This window comes from Pan troglodytes, chromosome 5, assembly GCF_028858775.2.
Source record: "Pan troglodytes isolate AG18354 chromosome 5, NHGRI_mPanTro3-v2.0_pri, whole genome shotgun sequence".
Taxonomy (NCBI): Eukaryota; Metazoa; Chordata; class Mammalia; order Primates; family Hominidae; genus Pan; species Pan troglodytes.
Window position 1 is genome coordinate 125207340 of NC_072403.2, and position 20755 is coordinate 125228094.

The 20755-nt window shown below is 36.5% G+C and overlaps 1 long non-coding RNA gene across 1 annotated transcript in view; it reads left to right on the forward strand.

Annotated features, from left to right (window-relative positions):
- Positions 1 to 20755, forward strand: part of LOC134810351 (uncharacterized) — a 92745-nt gene that overhangs the window by 57498 nt on the left and 14492 nt on the right. Inside the window, exon 3 of the long non-coding RNA XR_010158144.1 lies at positions 19149 to 19261. This is a non-coding gene — a long non-coding RNA (uncharacterized LOC134810351). The remainder of the gene's footprint in view (positions 1 to 19148; positions 19262 to 20755) is intronic.

A 20755-nucleotide genomic window follows, 5' to 3' on the forward strand; every position in this document is an offset into this window, starting at 1 on the left:
CAAAACCTGGCAGATATAAGAAAGAAAAAGAAAACTTTAGGCCAATATCCTTGATGAACACTGATGCAAAAATTCTCAACAAACTACTGGCAAACCAACTCCAGCAGCACATCAAAAAGTTCATCCACCATAATCAAGTAAGTGTTATCCCTGAGAGGCAAGGTTAATTCAACATATGCAAATCAATAAATGTGATTCATCACATAAACAGAACTAAAGACAAAACCACATGATTATCTCAATAGATTCAGAAAAAGCTTTAGATAAAATTCAACATCCATTCATGTTAAAAAGTCTCTATAAGGAATTGAGGCATTGAAGAAATATACGTAAAAATAATAAGAGCCATCTATGCAAACCCATAACCAACATCATACTAAACGGGCAAAAGCTGGAAGCATTCCCCCTTGAAAACCAGCACAAGACAAGGGTACCCTCTCTCACCATTCCTATTCAACATAGTATTGGAAGTTCTGGTCAGGGCAACCAGGCAAGAGAAAGAAATAAATGGCATCCAAATAGGAAGAGAGAAAGTCAAACTATAGGACATTATCTTATATCTAGGAAACCCCATAGTCTCAGCCCAAAAGCTTCTTAAGCTAATTAACAACTTCAGCTAAGTCTCAGAATACAAAATCAATGGGCAAAAATCACTAGCATTCCTATACACTAACAACAGTCAAGCTGAGAGGCAAATCAAGAACAAACTCCCATTCACAATTGCCACTTAAGGAATAAAATCCCCAGGAATACAGCTAACCAGGGATGTGAAAGAACTCTGCAAGGTCAACTACAAACCGCTGTTCAAAGAAATCAGAGATGACAAAAAACAAATGAAAAAACATTCCATGATCATGGTTAGGAAGAATCAACATCATCAAAATGGCCAAACCTCCCAAAGCGATTTATAGATTCAATGTTATTTCTATCAAATAACCAATGGCACTCTTCAGAGAACTAGAAAAAAAGCTTTTTTAAAAGTCATATGAAACTTAACAAGAATCCAAACATCTAGGGAAAACCTAAGTAAAAAGAACAAAGCTGGAGGCATCATGTTACCCAACTTCAAACTATATTACAGGGATACAGTAACCAAAACCTCATGGTACTGGCACAAAAACGGACACATAGATCAATGGAACAGAACAGAGAACCCAGAAATCAGACCAGACACCTACAACGAACTGATCTTCAACAAAGTTGACAAAAACAAGCAATGGGGAAAGGACATCTTATTCAATAAATGATGCTGGCATAACTGGCTAGCCATACACAGAAGATTCAAACTGGACCTCTTCCTTACACCATATACAAAAACCAACTCAAGATAGATTAAAGATTTAAATGTAAAACCCAAAACTATAAAAACCCTGGAAGACAACCCAGGAAATACCATTCAGGACCTAGGCACAGATAAAGATTTCATGACAAAGACCCCAAAAGCAATTGCAACAAAATCAAAAATGGACAAATGGGATCTAATTAAACTAAAGATCTTCTGCACAGCAAAAGAAACTATCAACAGGGTAAACAGACAACTTACAGAATGGTAGATAATTTTTGCAAACTGTGCATCTGACAAAGGTCTAATATTCAGCATCTATAAGGAGCTAAAACAAATTTACAAGAAATAAACAATCTCATTTAAAAGTGGGTAAAGGACATGAACAAACATTTCAAAAGAAGACATACATGCAGTCAACAATCATATGAAGAAAAGTTCAACATCACTGATTATTAGAAAAATGCAAATCAAAACCACAATGAGATATCATCTCACACTGGTCCCAATGGCTATAATTAAAAAGTGAAAAAAAATAAAAGATGCTAGCAAGATTGTGGAGAAAAAGGAATGCTCATACACTGTTAGTGGGTGTGTAAATTAGTTCAACCATTGAGGAAGACAGTGTGGCAATTGCTCAAAGACCTGAAGACAGAAATACTATTTGACCCAGCAATCGTATTACTGAATATATACCCAAACGAATAGAAATAGTTCTATTATAAAGACACATACAGGCAAATGTTCATTGCAGCACTATTCACAATAGCAAACACATGGAATCAACATAAATTCCCATCAACAATAGACTGGATAAAGAAAATGTAGTACATATACCTCATGGAATACTATATGGCCATAAAAAAAGAATGAGATCATATCCTTTGTTGGGACATGGATGGAGCTGGAGGCCATTATCCTTAGCAAACTATGGAGGAATAGAAAACCAAATACCACATATTCTAACATTTAAGCGGGAGCTAAATGATGAGGACACATGGACACATAGAGGGGAACAACACACACTGGAGCCTATCAGAGGGTGGAGGGTGGGAGGAAGGAGATCAGGAAAAATAACTATTGAGTACTAGGCTTAATTCCTGGGTGATGAAATATTCTGTACAACATACCCCCATTACACAAGTTTACCTATGTAACAAACCTGCACATGTACCCCTAAACTTAAAATAAAAGTTATTTAAAAGAAAAAAAAATCATGACATAATCTAAAAAAACACCATAATCCTTTTATACAGCAAACTCATCAAGTTCATTCCTGCCTTGCATTGTACCTGGGCTAGTCTTTCCACCTGTAAGCTTCTCCCAGCTTTTACCCTATTATTCAATTCCACACATCATGCAGCCTCTGCTCACATTTTCCCTTCACAGGGAAATGCTTTATTCCCTTCATAGCACTTGTCACTATCTAGGGCTCCATCTCTTCTTATGTATTTCCTATCTTCTCCCATTAGACATGCACCCAATGTGGGCAGAAATTTTGTCTTGTTCATTTTCATATTCCGAGCGCTGAGGATTGCTTGGCACATGTTAAGGATTTAACAAATAGTTGAATTAATCAATAAATGTAGAAACTATAATCATGGCAGAAAAAGGAGTTTTACTTTTTTAAAACTATCATTTCTGTGTCAAATCATTATCATCGAACAAGTCAGGATAGCAAGGCAGCCCTAGGAATGAAGGAAAATAAAAACATTGAGGGTATGTTGAATAGATCATTCAAGAAGGCAGGGAAAGGCCTTTTCCAACACACTTATTTCCTTTCTTTATTAATCCCAGGGTCCCCCATGGTCCCTCCCTAAGGAACCTAAGGGCTCAGGTGCTGCTGTTTAGTTTTCTACCAGTAGCTACTTCACTGGACTCTCTTGTGATGTGGAGAGTCCTTTGCCTGGCTCCCCAGCTTCTGAAATAAGTGTGGTTCTTATTAATTTTGACTATGTTACAAAGAGATTAATTCAATATACCACCAAAAAAATCACTGGGTTTTTCCTTTTAGTACGGGACTTTTTAAATGATTACATTTATACCTTTACAGATGAGTCTTCTCCATCCCTCATCTTTATCTTCAAAAGTCAAGTCGCATTCACAGGAGGAGAATGTTTCCTAGTTTGGTGATCATGATTAAGCAGAGGGCACATTGCACATGGGTAGGATCCTGCCTTTCCAAGTCGTACTGCTGGGACGTGACCTTGGGTACGTTACTTTTCCTCACTGTGTCTCAATTTTATCAGGGGTAAAGTTAAAGCAACAATGCTACTCAATAGTGTTATAGTGAGCATTAGACATGAAAATTCATGAACAACACTGAGCAGAGAGGTTAGCCCTTAGAGTGTAGTTTCATTGTCAGTCTTACAGGTCAGTACTATCAACCTTCTTTCTCTTCGTTCTAATGTAAAATTCTAGAAACTCTGTATCATTAGCCATTTATATTTTGTACGTTGAAAGGCAGTGCTGCAAGAGATGGTTACCTTTCCAGCACTCACAAGCTCTGCTCTGAACCCGATAGGGTGTGGGGGCAGGGGCTCAATAGACTGGAGAGTAATGATAACAGTCATATTTCTCCCATTATTGTTGCTTTATTTCCTGAAAAAAATTATGATATGTCCTGATCTAATTCAGTCTCATAGAATTTTATGAAGTAGATCATCCTGTGTGAATATTCTTTCTTTTCTTTTTTCTTTTTTTGAAACAGAGTCTTGCTCTATCACCCAGGCCGGAGTGCAGTGGCACAATCTTGGCTGACTGCAACCTCCACATCCCGGGTTCAAGTGATTCTCCTGTCTTAGCTTCCCCAGTAGCTGGGACTACAGGCACGTGCCACCACATGCGGCTAATCTTTTGTATTTTTAGTAGAGACGGGTTTCACCATGTTGGCCAGGTTCATCTCAAACTCCTGACCTCAGGTGATCCACCCACCTTGGCCTTCCAAAGTGCTGGGATTACAGGCGTCAGCCATTGCGTCCGGCGCAGCGTGAATATTTTTTTTTTCCAATAGGCACTTTTAACAAACTGAAATTGTTTTGTATGCAAATAGCAAAGTTGACTAACAAGAGATAATGTTACATATGGTGATTAAGAGCAGCCTGAGATTTAGAATCAGACAAACATGAGTGCAAAGCTCTACAACCTGTATGACTCTGGTCATCTTATTCAACTTCCCTGTGTTTCCTTATCTGTAAAACTGAGTTAACAATACTAACTACCTCATTAGGCTATTGTGAGCAGCAAATTACAACACATGTGCAAAGGTGCCTGGCACATGGTCAGTGTCCAATATGTCTTAGTTCTTATCACTGTTATTACCAGGTAGCATTCTGTATTCTCTCCAGTTGTAATGCTAACACAACCCGGACTTAGAAAATTTAGCCTTTTCCTGGCACCATATAATCAATCATAACCTTAGTCATAAAAAAGTTGAAATTGAGTTCATGTGCACACACACACACACACACACACAGGCACACACACACAATTACAGCTTAAGAATTGGGATTTAGATATTCTAGATATTAGTACATATGACTTTATAATCCATCATTTTTCGTCAGTGCCAAATTGGTTAAAATTATAGCATGTCATTGCTTAGTATGGGGAACAGCGCCATACCTCCTTGGTAGACTAGACCGAGATTTATTTACACTGTCCCTTGTGTGAGTGGCCAGGGATATGTTCTCTCTGACTTCATCTTTCAAGACAAGGTTGGATTTCTTTTTCCATGGTTAATGGGTGCTATATATCTCTGCCTTCCCAGTCACCCCCAAATCATACTTTATTGTCCCCTTCTCAGGTATTAGTAGACATGGAGTGATCTCTTTGCCTGTACTTCAAACTAGAAAGGCATTCCCCAAGGCTCCAATGCAGAATGAAAGTTTTCCTTCTGTGCATCTGCCAACTAGGCTTTGAGCCAATTGTAATTCACTGGAGGATTTCAGTCTAGAGGGTTCTAAATGGATTTTAAATTTAATCCTAGGACAATTATCACCATGTAATATATTTTTTAATTTCTGTGATTTGGCAACACCAGTGAAAATGTGTCATTTATTAGCCCTTTCACTTTCAGCATAGGCCAGGACTAGCTCCATACTACTTGTGTGATTGGTGAAATTTGTTTAAAAGTCTCCCTCTTTACCTCCATTCTAGCACATATTTCTGTAGTGAATAACAAGCTCTTCCTCTAGATCCTAAACATCTCCTTCATCTGCAACAGTGAGACTCAGAGAATATATGCCCAAATCAACCTATCACCAATTTCTTTCAGAATGGTCCTCAAATTTTAATACTCTTTCTATAGTTCACAATGTTTTACATGTTTTAAACTTTATATAAATAGGTTTGCATTGTACCTGTTTTCTTCCAACTTGCTTTTTCTATTAGCACTAGGTTTTTAAGATTTAAACATACTGATGCTTGTAGATGTGGTTTATCCTCTGTATGAATGTAACACAACTTATTTATGTACTATGCAGCAAAAGAATAACTCAGCAAGTCTGGGTTACCATTCCAAAGAAAGATTTGGCCCTTACCTAGCTCCTGGGAGGTAACCTTGAAGTCCTTGTAGTTTCTTCCCTAATAAGAGTGCTCTTGTTTCCCTGGGGACATTGGGTGATGCCAAGTCTTCTATGCTAACAATGGTGGACGACTTGGGCCATGCAGTATCAGCTTAGATACTAAGGCTCAGGTAAGCTTCCTTAGGTGACAATATAAGTTGAGTATCTTTTATCTGAAATGCTTGCGACCAGAAGTGTTTCAAATTTCACATTTTTTCCAGATTTTGGAATATTTGCATTATATTTATTGAGTGAGCATCCCTAAGCCAAAGATCCAAAATGCAAAATGTCTCAATGAGCATTTCCTTTAAGCACCATGTTGTAGCTAAAAAAAACTTTGGATTTTGGAACATTTTAAATTTCTGATTTTCAGATTAGGGATACTCAACCTGTACTTCATGTGTATTTTCATGCATTACTGTTAAGAGAAATAAATAAATACAACTCCACAGAGAGAAGACAACTGAAAGTTCATGCTTGGTGAATCTAGGATTTTCTTTATGCCTACGTATAGCATCAGCAGATGGTGACAACTTTATTTCGCATTTCCTTTTCTTCTTCACATTAACTTAAATATGATTCTGGGATCTCATCCTGATGGACTGGTGGCAAATGCTACCGCAGTTATTATAAGTCATTGCTCACTCACACCCATAAACCCAAGGTTATGTCCATGGGCCCAGGGTCTTATACATCACCAATAAGTCAGGAGGGGCTACATGGGTCAACCGTTACAGAAGCATGTGGTTGTCGCTGATACAAGACTTTTCATGTTTAAAACCACAGAACTCTCTCAGGTGTGATGGCTTTGCTGCTTTTGTACCATGCTGGAGGCATAAAAATCTTTACCAAAGCTGGGAGCCCCAGGCCCAGCCTCCATATGCCGCATATGCAGCCATCTCCTCTGAGATTTGGCTCCCTCTCCAGTTGCAGTCACAACTCCATGTGAACAAATAGAACGGGAGTTTTCACCAATCCCTCCACTCCCTGTTAGTCCTTTAAAAACAGTCAACGTGTCTGTCTACCTGAGTGTAACTAGATACACAAATTAAAATCATAATAAGCTACCCACCCCTGTGCTACAATCCCCTTTATACAGGTTGTTTTTTCTGCCAAGTTTCTATGTAGTTGCCAATGGCTGGGTATTTATCTCTTGGCACCCAATTTTCCTGCCACTGCCTTTCCCCATAAGCACACATAACCTAGTAATCTGCTTATTTGGCTCTAGCCTCATCCGCCTGCACATCTAATCTTCACCTTCCTAAAACCTCTTCTGACACTAGCTTCTCTGATTTGCATTCTGACTCTCATTACCTCATTTAGTCAGCAAATAAACTTGTTTAGGAATTGTGAATAATAAATAATTTTCCCCTTCAAATATTTTTTTTCTGCATTAGGGAGGTCATTTACCATATAGTCAGCAGATATCAACCTGGAAGAACATGCAGAATTTTGCAGGGTGCTGGCCCATTTGTGTGAGTCAAGGAAGGATCACAGAGAGGAAAGCCCAAGCCAAATGTAGACATTTTGCCAGGATGAGCAAACTGAGGCAAAGGGGCATTTGTAGCTGAATGATTCATCTGTGCAAAGAGATAGAGTTTTGAGAGAATATAGTCCACATTTTTTAAATGTAAAAGAATAAAGTATTCTTTTCAGCAGAATCAAAGAGAAAGGGGTAGGAACTTTGGTTACAGAATTCAGGTCAGACAACTAAAGGTTTTAAAATTCATATTAATGGTACACATACACCAAGAAATACTACACAGCCATAAAAAAGAATTAGATCATGTATTTTGCAGCAATGTGAATGGAGCTGAGGCCATAATCCTAAGCGAACTAACACAGGAACAGAAAACCAAATACCACGTGTTCTCACTTATGAGGGGGAGCTAGACATTAATACACATGGGCAGAAAGAAGGGAGTAACAGACACTGAGGCCTACTTGAGGGTGAAGAGTGGGAGAAAGGAGGGGAACAAAAAATTACCCTTCGAGTACTATGTTTATTACCTGGGTAATGAAATAATCTGTATATCAAGCCCCCATGACATAGAATTTACCTATATAACAAACCTGCACATGTACCCCTGAACCTAAAAAAAGAATTTTTTAAAAACTAGTTCACAAAAAATAAATAAATAAAAAAATTTATATTTAAAAATTAATATCTTCTTATAGATGATGGGATTCATTGAAAACATTTGAGTAGGGAAGAGAGGGAAAGACATAATATTTGGCTCCTTAATTGACAATGTGATGTTAATGCTTAATATCAGCTTATTACATCATCTTTTCTATAACTTTTGCATTTTAAAAGAATATGTTATGTAACTAGGGAACTGCAAAGTTAAAACAACAAAGAGATTCCACTACATATTTAGTAGAATGGCTAAAATCTTAAAAACTTACAATGCCAAATGCTGGCAAAAATGTGAAGCAACAGGAAGTCTCATTATTTGTCAGTGAGAGTGCAAAATCATACAGCCACTTTAGAAGACAGGCAGTTTCTTACCATTTAACATATCATGCAATTCAGCAATCATACTTTCCCACATGGGATAAAAAACTTACATATAGACAAAAACCTTCATATGGGTAGTTATAGCATCTTTATTCATAATTGCAAAAAACCGGAAGTAACTAAGAAGTCCTTCAATAGGTGAAATGGGCAAACAAACTGTAGTACATCCATAAAAGGGATATTATTTAGAAATAAGAAGAAATGAGCTGTCAAGCCACAAAAAGACCTGGAAAATCTTTAAATGCATATTGCTAAATAAAACCAGTCTGTTTGAAACACAAGTGAAAGAAGTCCGTTTGAAACACCTATATATGATATAATTTGAATTTTATGGTACACTGGAAAAAGCAAAACTATAGAGTCATTAAAAAATATCCATGGTTGCCAGGGGGATGAAGCAAAGGAGATTTTTAGAGCAGTGAAACAATTCTGTATAATGCTGTAATTATAGATATATCAAAGTATGCATTTATCAAAACCCATAGAATAGTACATCACAAAGAGTGAATCCTAGTGTAAACTATAAACTTTAGTTAGTGATAATTGGTAATAATATACTGGTTCATTAATTATAACAAGTGCAATGCAAGATGTTAATAGTAGGGGAAATTATGTGTGGGTGAGTAGAGATGGAAAAGAGATATATGAGAACCCTTCTGTCCTATCTGTGCAATTTATCTGCAAATTTAAAACTGTTCTAAAAAATAAGGCATATTTTTAAAAACATAAACAATAGGAATAGTATGTTAAGAGAAGTAATTAGCTGCATCCAAATCAGTGAACATTTCCAATCAATTATCTATATGCACATTGCATTATTTTACATACACCACACACACACACACACACACACACACAGCGTTCCAGACACCATAAAAAGTCTTGAGAGAAATGCTTCATGAGGTCAAAAATCTCTGCCATTGGGAGTTTTGTTACTGATGTATCTCTAGTGCCTACTAAGATAGGCCCTTTGTAATTAATTAGTAATATAATTTCTAAGTTAATGAATAAATTAATACAAATATGCAATAGAAAAGGAGACTTCAATAGTGATTAGAAAGAATCCCCAGTGAGTCTAGAAATGATTTTGCAGTGAAGCAACAGTTTTAGTATTAATTTTAAAAAGGAGAGAAAAAACAAGACAAACCTGGAAGCCCCCATTGGTAAGCTGGTTACCTGTGGTCTGTGGAAATGGTTATCATGACTGGGACTTTTGGAAAAGATCCAGAGAGGACACTATCTATTTAGTTAGCCAAATGAGGGCCAGAACGAAAACCAATTTGGCCTTCCTTTGTCACCAAAGATCATTCAAATTTCAAATGAATTTACTGTGTTCATGCTCAAGATGGGCATATCCCATAAATATGAACTTTCTATTGAAAAATTCCTGTGGTAAGGGTTTCTGTTCCATATTTTGTATATGGGAGAGTGCCAAAAAGGGGGTGGGGTAATGCTGGGGACAATTAAACTAGGAATATTTCAGGGAATTTGTCTGACTGTACTGACATTGGTTTGCCCAAATATGAATAAGTTCCTGTCTTAAGATGCTCAAAACTCAGATGGATTGAATTATAAGCAAAGGAATGTTACTATAAGAATACTAAAAAAATGAGAATTTTTAAATAAATAAAGGACAGAAACCATAAAGGAAAAACAACAACCAGCTAGCCATACAAAACTGTAAATGTTTATTTGACTAAAGATGACATAAAAATGTTAATCCACAGTCACAAAAATGTTTTCCATTTTAAATATTGAAGTAAGAGTCTCTAGTCAAATGATAACCAAACCATGTGAAGAGAATAAATACATAATTCACAATAGAAGATTAAAGAATCAAATGTTAACTAAAAATTTTTATTACTCCAGTAGTAAAACAATGCTAATAGGATCAATATTTTCATCTATTAGACAGAAAATAATTTAAAATATTGATATTATCCAACTATAAAGTGTTCTCAAGGGTATAGGTAAATAGCTTCTCATGAATGTTCTTTATAAATAATAAATTGATTCAACTTTTTTTGAGGTCAAGTGGGCATTTTTAATCAATAAGAATGATGATAAGTATTTATTACGCATTATATATGGCATAAGTATTTATGCCTTAAATACTTTATGTTTATTAACATTTGGTTTTTACAAGGACTCTGTGAGGTAGATATTGTTATTATTCTTCCCTACTTTGCAGAGGAGAAAACTGAGTCATGGAGAGGTCCAATAGCTTACCTAGTTAAAAAAGAAAAAAATTATACAACTAGGAAGCAGAGACAGTGGAATTTGAACCCATATACTCTGGCACCAAAGTTTGTGGCCTTAACTTTTCTGTAATACAACCCTATAGTGTTTCATATATTGTTTTTAAATGTGCCCAAGATTTTATTTTTATTCGAGGATGGTGAGGCTAACAGATCAAGAAACAGGGTTATCAAAAAGACAGTTTGTTGCTCACAGTTCCCAAGAGAAGGGACATGCTAAACCACAGAGGGCCACCTGGGCAGCACCCAGGTCAGGCAGGTGGGAGAAGAAGCAAGAGGAAAGCATGGGACACAGCCTTTGTTATAGTCTTCACAGGAAGGAATGGACAAGGCAAGGGAAGCAAGCTGTGCAGTCTTAGGACTGGGTAGTTTGAATAATTTCAGTGGGCTCTGAGATACAGGGGTTATCTCTAGTTGCCTGATACCCAGCCCTGGGATAATTTGGACAGATGAATATTGCCTCCTGGAGTGTAAGAACCAGACAGAATAGGTGGTTGAGAGTATGGACTTGGGATTGGTTGATTTGTATATCAAAAGCACACTTTTAGGCCAAAAAAATAAAAGTGTGCTTTTGCTATACAAACCAACCAATGGTTGCTTTTTTGCTATGTCTAGGAATAATCTAACCTTGGAAGGGGCAATCTGTCCAGGGACAGAAACACTCCAGATGCCAGAGCATCAAGAATAGAGAAAATAAGAAAATATGCTAATGCATGTATGTATTTTCTTTGACTCACTAATTTACTATCTAGGGATTTATACTATAGAAATCCATGCGTAAGCAGAGATGTGTAACACAAATGCTCAATGCAACACTGCTTGCGACTGCTAAAACTTGGAAACAATATATATATTTATCAAGAGCAGGCAGTGGGATTGATTTTGCTATAAACAGAATGGGTTGTGCAAATCTTAACAAGAGGAGAGATGACTATGTGCATTGACATGGTAGGCTGTATGTACAGTTATATTTACATGAGAAAGGCTGAGAAAGATGAAAATACTTTCTGCTTCATACACTACTGTATTGTTTGAGTTTTCATAAAGAGCCTATTCTACTTTTCATACTTTTGATAAGGATTATTTTCTGTTTTATATCCTAATTACAGAAGAATATATAAGTTAATTTGAGTGATAAGGAACTAACTGCAAATAAAAGATCAACTGTGGTGTCACTTTTGAAGAAAATGCAATGATCCTGGTGTTTGTAGAAGCTGTGCCTACAGAGAAGGAAGTCAGGCTCTAGCAAATCACTGTTAGAGGTAGGGATGTTTCTGAAGAATTCTAACCACTGGCCACAAGACAACAACAGTTCTATAAAGTTAGTGGGCATCAGAACCATGTGAAGGGCTTATTACAACAAGATTGAGATTCCTGCTCCTCACCTCCAAAATTCATGATGCAGAGGGTCTGTGGTGGGCCCCAAAATGTGCATTTCTAACAAGTTGCAGGTGGTGCTGATGCTGCTCATCCGGGGACCACACTTTGAGAACCACTACTCAAGAGAATGAGCTATTGAATGAGGACACTAATTCAGAGGAGACTTTTTAACAACTTTGAGTAGAGGCTGGCTCAACTGACCTTGACAAAGGAGCAACCAGCCATACCTGTGAGACTGGGTGAACGAAGCCTGCCAGCAGAGGGCAGTGCAAGAAATAATAGGCACCCCACGTGTGAACAGAGCTATTGTTCTAATTTCACCTGACTTAACTGCATGACGAGAATCCGAAATGATTCACTGTTTAAGTAAGGTTAAGTAGTGATTCTTTAACATAGCTGTTTTGAGTGATCAACTGCAAGGTAAATATTTTGGGGTCGATCCTCAGGCCTGGAATACTCACATGGCCAAGTCATATATTGGTTATGGAGGATCCCAAAGGAGGCAGTGAAAAATCTTACAGCTTAAAAGCCCAGTTGTCAGGGATATTATTTGGCAAAAATATGTTTCAACTTCTCTATGTGAGTCTCTTCCATTTCCATTCATATACTCCCTTGTCGAACTTGACTCTGTGAAGGGCAACACTAAATTTTACCTCCTTTGCTAAGATATTGATATGAGAGTGGTGTGGAAAATATGTCACTTTCTCATGAAAAAAATAATAGGAAACCCTGAAACTTTGCTCTAAACTTTAGCCAAATTGACTCACGAAGTTTAATTTCGGTTATCATTTCATGTTCAAAATTCAGGACAAAATGGTGAAAGAAAATACTAGATAGTAGTTTTGTTACATTTGTTTTATTATCTCAAATCGGGTTTCTGTTACAAAATATGTTTAGAGCTACTATCAAAAATAGTGTCATCATATTGATCTGAATTACAGAATGGTAAGGTACTGAGCATTTGGTTCAATTTTGTCACTTAAAGGTAGCATTGGTCATGCCAGTTGATGACAAGGGCATCAAAAGGAGCAATAGCGACAAAGGGAGTACTATTAACATATGCTGTTTTATAAATAAAGTCCAAGATTTGAACCAAAGTAATCCAAGCTGAAACACTGGCATTTTACATAGAGTCAAATATTATCACCAATGTGAAATGCATTACAAGGTAGAAAAATACATTTCCTATTGTTTTCAAAAGATAATATCTATATTTTATGTTTGATGTTTATTTATTTATTTATTTATTATACTTTAAGTTTTAGGGTACATGTGCACAACCTGCAGGTTTGTTGCATATGTATACATGTGCCATGTTGGTGTGCTGCACCCATATATGAGTTAATGGGTATGTTCGATGTTTAAATCAGAAAGTTGTTCCGCCAAAATCTGAGAAATTAAGAACTTTTTATGTAACTCTATCACTTCTTTCTGAAGTATGACATGCCATATTATGTGATCATAGCAATAATCTAATTGCAATGACTAGTTCTTACACCACAGATTTTCAGACTCACTGTGGGATGGATAGTAAAGGATGGCAATGGTTGGTTAAATAGGGAAAAAGAATACGGACCAATGAATATGCAGGATGAATGAACAGCATTTACTGATGAACAACACAATTCCCCTCTATTAATACCAAGGACTGAATTACAACTGACATCCTTGCTCTTCACAGACTAGCAAAGACCTTTGGCAGCAGAGGGCTGAGTCATTTTTATCTGCCGTGTTGCCATGGGATTCTACTGCCCTGGAGATCCTTCTACTGGCACCTGTAGCACCAGCAATGTGCATCACTCGCACTGGGAACTCTCTCAGGGAAGAAGCAGAGACAACCCACCTGCGAACTTTTCAAAATCAGAAAGTGTCATTTTTGCAGTGATTGAGTTATCTCTTTTCCATGAATGAGCATAGCTTGATCATTTTTGCTTTTAACCTGATGTCACTAAGAGCTGTATGTGTGTGTGTCTGTGTGTGTGTTTAAGTATAACTGACTTCTAATGTATCAATATGACAAATGAATTACTGGATTGACTCATTTTTTCTCTGAGCACAGAGTATCAAAATGCATATCATTAAGCTCTGCTATTCTGTCTTGCTCAGAAAAAACTGAAAAAAATAAAAAACTTAAAATATTCAACATAATTAATCACCAATTAATACTGAAAGCATATGTTATATTTTAAATGCCTGAAATATATATATTTTACATTTTAGGGTAAGAATGAGTCTATCTAGTTAGGCAAAATTTCCATGAGATAGCATTCATCCATTTATATTTTATGATTTCTCAGAGCCCTGGCTGAAATTTAGGTTTTACTTCCAATAAAGAACATTTTTCTTAGATTAATAATATCATAAGACCAAAGAGGAATGTTTGAACTTATTAAAAATAGATAACTCTTCAAATATGCTAGAACAATTTAGAAAAATTGATTTACATTTAAATAACTTATGTATTTATATGATTATTATCTGTCTGATAAAATTTTATCTGTTGCTCTCTAAGAAGATTATTCTACAATAATTCATTAACATAATTTGAAAAATTCTCGGCACTTAAAACTCATTCAACATTTCTTTAGAATTTATGTTCTACATGAATTTGTGAACAGAGAAGAGTAATAGAACTCAGAGCTCAATATTTTGTTTCTTTACAATTCTATGAGAAATGCATAATTTTACGAAAATTTAAATTTTTTGATTCAACTGATATTTATGGAATGTTTACTATGTGCCAAAAGGCATTAGTTGCTATGACAAAGACTGAAAGATGTCTATCCCATGTTCAATCTTTACAGAAAACAAAGCAGAACTCTGTTTTCTGTTGGGTGTGGGAATGGCAGTGTATCTAACTGAGAAACCGCATTTCCCAGCTTTCTTTTCAGATAAAGAGGCCACATGACGAAGATCTGGCCAGTAAGTTGTAGCAGAAGGTGTACAGTGAGCTGATTTGGCCAGATGTCAGCCCTTCCATCTTTCTTCAGCTTGTTGCTTGGAACAAAAAATTGAGGGCTGGAGTTCCATGATAAAAACCAGCATTCAAAAGAGAGGGAGAGAGAGAGAATGAGGGAGAGAGGGAGGGAAGGAGAAGGGGAGAGGAGGGAACAAAAGGGGAGGGGAAGGAAGGGAGAATAAAGAGAGAGAGAGAGAGAGAGAGAGAGAAGGAGATTTACTATAAACAATTGTCTCATGAGGGTATGAGGGCTGACAAGTCCCAAGATGGGCAATCAACAAGCTGGGGGTCCAGGAGAGCCAATTGTGTAGTTCCAGTCTGAAGTCCAGTAGGCTCAAGTCCCAGGAAGAACTGATGTTTCAGTTTAAGTGGAAAGAGAGGAGAAGACTGATGTCCCTGTTTGGAGGCAATCAGGCAGCAGGAATTTCTCTCTTATTTAGCCTTTTGGTTCTATTCAGACCTTCAACTGATTGATTAAGGCCCAGAAACTTTAGGGAGGACAATCTGCTTTACTCAGTCTACCAATTTAAATGTTAATCTCATCACAAACACCCTCATAGCACACCCAGAATAATGTTTGACCAAATATCGAGGCCATCCATGACCTAGTCAAGTGGACACATAAAACTAACCATTATAGTGATATGACACAGCAGCCCTGAACAGTGTGCTTCTACATTTCCTCTGTGTGAAAGAGGAATAAATCTCTACATTGTTTAACCCACGGTTTTACAGACCTCTTGCAGCCAAATGCAATTTCTAACTGATATAGTGACTACAGCCACATAGGATTATCTGAATTTCCCACAAATATTTTAGAATTTCAAACATCATTTCACATAAGAAATGCTCAGCAAATACATTCTAATGTTGATATCTAAGATCAGGACAAAATCTTTACTAAACTAATTTATATGACTATAATCCATAAATTAAACCATATTATAAGTTATAAAAATTCTTTCTTACTTAAAAAATCCCAGTTTTCTTTCTTTTATGTTACTTTCCATTCATCTCACCTGGTTAATTCACATTCATCTTTCAGAATTATGTGTCAACCCTTCCAGGGAGTTTTCCAGACATGAGGTATTTCTCCCAAGTTCTCCATTAGCACGCTGCACTTGCTACCTTCTGTTATTTTGAATACTTAGTCATCTGATGAGTTCTCAGAGAACGGATGTTTTATTGAGGCTTCTTTTCTTCTAAATATTTGGGGCCTCATGTGAGGAGGGCTAAGTTAATTTTACTTCTGAGTTCATTGCATATTATCTCACTTTGTTCTCACAAAACCATCCAACACCTAGTACTAATTTGTTTACTCACTTACTTAAACCCTTTTATCTCTATATACACTCCAATTTCTCTCTGTTATCCCATAGGCAACCTGAGTAATGTGTTCATGTGCACCGTCATATTCATACATGTCCTTGTAAATTGTTTTGTTTCACATGCAGGTATTTAACTTTTTTATTAAAGGTATTATGCATAGTCTGTGTTTTAATTTGTTAACTAAACATATTCTGTATTTTGATTTGCTTATTCAATACTATATTTTTAAGATCCCTTCATGGTACCATGTATATATTTAATCAATTGCATCTAGCTGGAGCATAATGTTCTCTTTAATACAGCTGCCACAATTTTCCTATTTATTCTCACAAGGACATTTTAGTGGTTCCAAATTCCCATCACCACATAACTAAATAACAAGCATTCATTTACAATTCCCTTTAGATTGTGAGAATTTGTGTGTGTGTACAATATTTATATATATTATAAATACATACACATATGTGTATAATGTATGTTTTTATGTATACATATATGTACATACATGTGTGTATAAGTGTGTATAAATATAACTATCTCTTAAAAGCTGTATTGCTGGGTCACAGGAAACTCACATGTTTAATTTGACTAAGCAGTGCAAAAATACTCTCCAAAATAGCTGAACCTATCTCCTCTCCTACCATAAGCATATGAGAATATCAATATGCCAATGTCCTTACCAACACTTGGCATTACTTACCTTCCAAATTTTTAGCTGTCTAGCCATGTAAAATGGTATTTTGTTTTTTATTTTGCATTTCTCTGATTACTGATATATTTAAGAATCACTTTACATACTTCTCAGGCTTTTGGGGGTTCTTCTTTTCTGTATCACTGTGCATTCTTATTGGATTGCTGTTTTTTGTTAATGTTGATGATTTTCAGGAGTTCCTTGTGTTCCTTATACATGAAGAAGTTTCCAGAGTTAGACATTTGAAATATATTCTCCCATTTTGCCACATGTCCATTACCTAATCCATTAAATCCCTTATTGAACAGAAATACTTATTTTGATGTAAAACAATCAAGTTTACCTTATAGTTTGTACTTTTTGAAGCTTTGTTTACAAAGTTCTTCCCCACCTCATCTCTTAATCAAAAAGATATTCTCTTATATTTTTATTTTACCAACTTCCAGATTTGTCTTTCATGTTTTGGTATTTAATTCATCTGGACTCTACCATTGTATGTGGCAATAGGTAGGAATCCAGTTTTATTTTTTCTCCATATAGTGAATCAATTTTCCCAAGGTCATTTTCTAAACGACTAGTTTTTTCCCATTATTTATGGTTTCGTGTTTATTATAAGTACATACACAAACCTGTGCGAGCTTTTTATTGTATCTTATTATGTGTGTGTGTGTGTCTTAACTGTTATTATTCATCATGTCAATCTCTATATCCTGGGAATCTGATAGAATGCCTAGAATTATTGTGTAGAATAAATGACAATGACCTATTTATACTAAAGCCTTTTTAACCAGTGTTCACTTAACATAATTGTCAAATCAAACAGAGCTCTCTTCCCACTTTAAACATAGCCTGATGCTCATAGTCTCTAAACACTCACAGCTGAAATCTCACTTGCTCTTGCATTTTTGTATCCACCAGCCAAATTGTATTTTCTTTCTCTCTTTTCTTTCTTTCTTTCTTTCTTTCTTTCTTTCTTTCTTTCTTGCTTTCTTGCTTTCTTGCTTTCTTGCTTTCTTGCTTTCTTTCTTTCTTTTTTCTTTCTTTTTTTTTTCTGAGAAGGAGTCTCGCTCTGTCACCAGGCTGGAGTGCAGTGGCACGATCTCTGCTAACTGCAACCTCTGCCTCTCAGGTTCATGCGATTCTCCTGCCTCAGCCTCCTGAGTAGTTGGGACTACAGGCATGCGCCACCATGCCCAGCTAATTTTTGTATTTTTAGTAGAGACTTGGTTTCACCATGTTGACCAGGATGGTCTCAATCTTTTGACCTCATGATCCACCCGCCTCAGCCTCCCAAGTGCTGGGATTACAGGTGTGAGCCACCGTGCCTGGCCCAAACTGTATTCTTATAAGCATTAGGTATCTTAGTTCCCAAAGTGTTTATGCCCACTGTACTTACTGTAACTATACAGTTTAAATATTACATAAACAAATGAAATGGGAGTGAAAAGAGGGGGTTGTTTCAATAAAAACTGTTTTTGAAGTATTGCAAAAAGGAGAATTGTTAAATGATTATTGCAGAAGAGGTGTGGACTAGGCAACTGTGAATGATTGGGACAAAAGGATGTAAATAATAAAGATGCAGAAGAATTCTCCACTCAGATGGCTTTACATTCTTGTCCAATTGAGAGTAACCAAAACTGGAAAACACAGACTATGTCTCAACGGACATGTTCTATGTAATTCAGGTGAATTACAATTATAAACAAGGTATCTGCATCCCAAAATAATGGCCTCTAATCAAAAGATTGACACAAGAATATATATATATACACACACACACACATACATATACACATATATACACAAACACATTGAAAGAACATGTATGTATGTATCATTATTATAATCATTTTTATGATATTTATGATTCCTTGTTTTAATCAACTTTTGCAATTTACTAATTAATTATGAGATTGGATAAGAGACCATCTATAAGGCAACTGCATAAAGGGAGTCACAGGTTCTAAATAAGCACACATTTGAAATTTGGGAATACATTTAGAAAACTATTCTCCAAGAATTTATTTAAATCATTTAACTTTTTTCCCCTTTGATTATTAAAATTAGAGGTACTAGGGTAAAGATTATATTAACATGAGGACAGAGCACATACATCCATCTTTCCTACTACCTAATTTATTTTTATTTTCTTTTTTGAGACAGGGTCCTGCTCTGTTGGTCAGGCTAGAGTGCCGTGGTGCTATCAGGGCACATCTTCAACCTACTGGGCTTGAGTGATCCTCCTACCTCAGCCTCCCGAGTAGCTGGAACTACAGGTGTGTGCAACCATGCTCAGTTAATTTTCGTACTTTTTTTTGTAGAGTTGGGGTTTTGTCATGTTGTCCAGGCTGGTCTCAAACTGCTGGGCTCCAGAGATCCTCCTGCCTTGGCCTCCCAAAGTGCTGAGATTACAGGCATGAGCCACCACACCCAGTCTACTACTTAAATTTTTTAGAGGAACAAATCCAGAACAGCAGTTACAAACAGAAAGAATACCACCAGCTCCTGGGAAATTTTGAGGAATTCCTGAAAGATAGGAAGCAGATGGAGTCAGAATGTCAGAGAAACAAAAGCAGAGAAAACAACAGCCAAAACACACAGATGAGAAAATTACTTTTAAAAGCAATTTCACTTATAATCAAAACTCGGAATCAAAAATCAAGAGGAGCTTAGGAAATAGTCAGGGTAACTGAAGTACCACATTTTGATTAACCAGGCCAATTTCACCCCTCTTGTGCCCACTTATGTTAAACAACAGGCAGTAGCTATGAGTCTCCCAAATATTCTTTTTTAAAACTATCTCCAAAGAAAACCCAGGTCTTTAATAACGTGAGTGATCTTCAAAGATAAGGTTCTTCACACTACTGATGGGAGTAGTGTGAGAAAAACAGAGTAAGGCCTAAAAAAACCTTCACCCTCCATAAGGAAACTGGAGAAAGAAAGAGAGAGACAGAGAGGGAGAGAAAAGGGAAGAAGAAGAAGAAGAAGAAGAAGAAGAGGAGGAGGAGGAGGAGGGGAGAAAGAAAGAAGGAAAGAAAGAAAGAAAGAGAAAAAAGAAAGAGAGAGAAAGAGGGGCAATGGACTTCAGCTTGCGCATGCTAAAGCCATAACTACGTTACTTCCTGAAATGTGTATTTTTGCCATAAAAGGCTCCCACAATAAATATTAGGCTTTGAAAAGTAGGAAAGTACCCCAACTAATTTAAGACTATTGAATTAGCAGAGAGCTCCCACACTCTGAAAGAATCTTCAAAAGCTGGCAAACCACATTCTTGTCCTTCCATACAATTTTCAGAGAAGGCTACTTTAATCAGAACATACGTTCACAAACAATTAAACATTGATTATCATATGCAAATATGAACCATCAACAATCACTGAGGATTTGAGTAAAAGCACCAGAAAAAAGAGGCCCCACATTCACCAAATAACAGAATGCCCAATGCAGTGGAGTGAGAAGAACAAACAGAAGACAACTAACATACAGGTACAATTTCTATCTCAGAGAGGTTTTAGGTGACAGCGCATTTATAAGACAAGAAAAGGATTTCATGAAAAAGAAGCAGAGATCTTGGAAAAACATGCTCACAGAAGTTAAAAATAAAAGCAATTCAATAAATGTGCTGAGTGGTACATTGGGAATAGCAGAAGATAGAATGAATAAGCTGGAATATCTCCCTTAGGGATATTGTTGGAATGCATGAGCAAAGGACAAAGAAATGAAACACATGTAAGAAAAGCTGAGAGATCTTTACACTATGTATATGCATC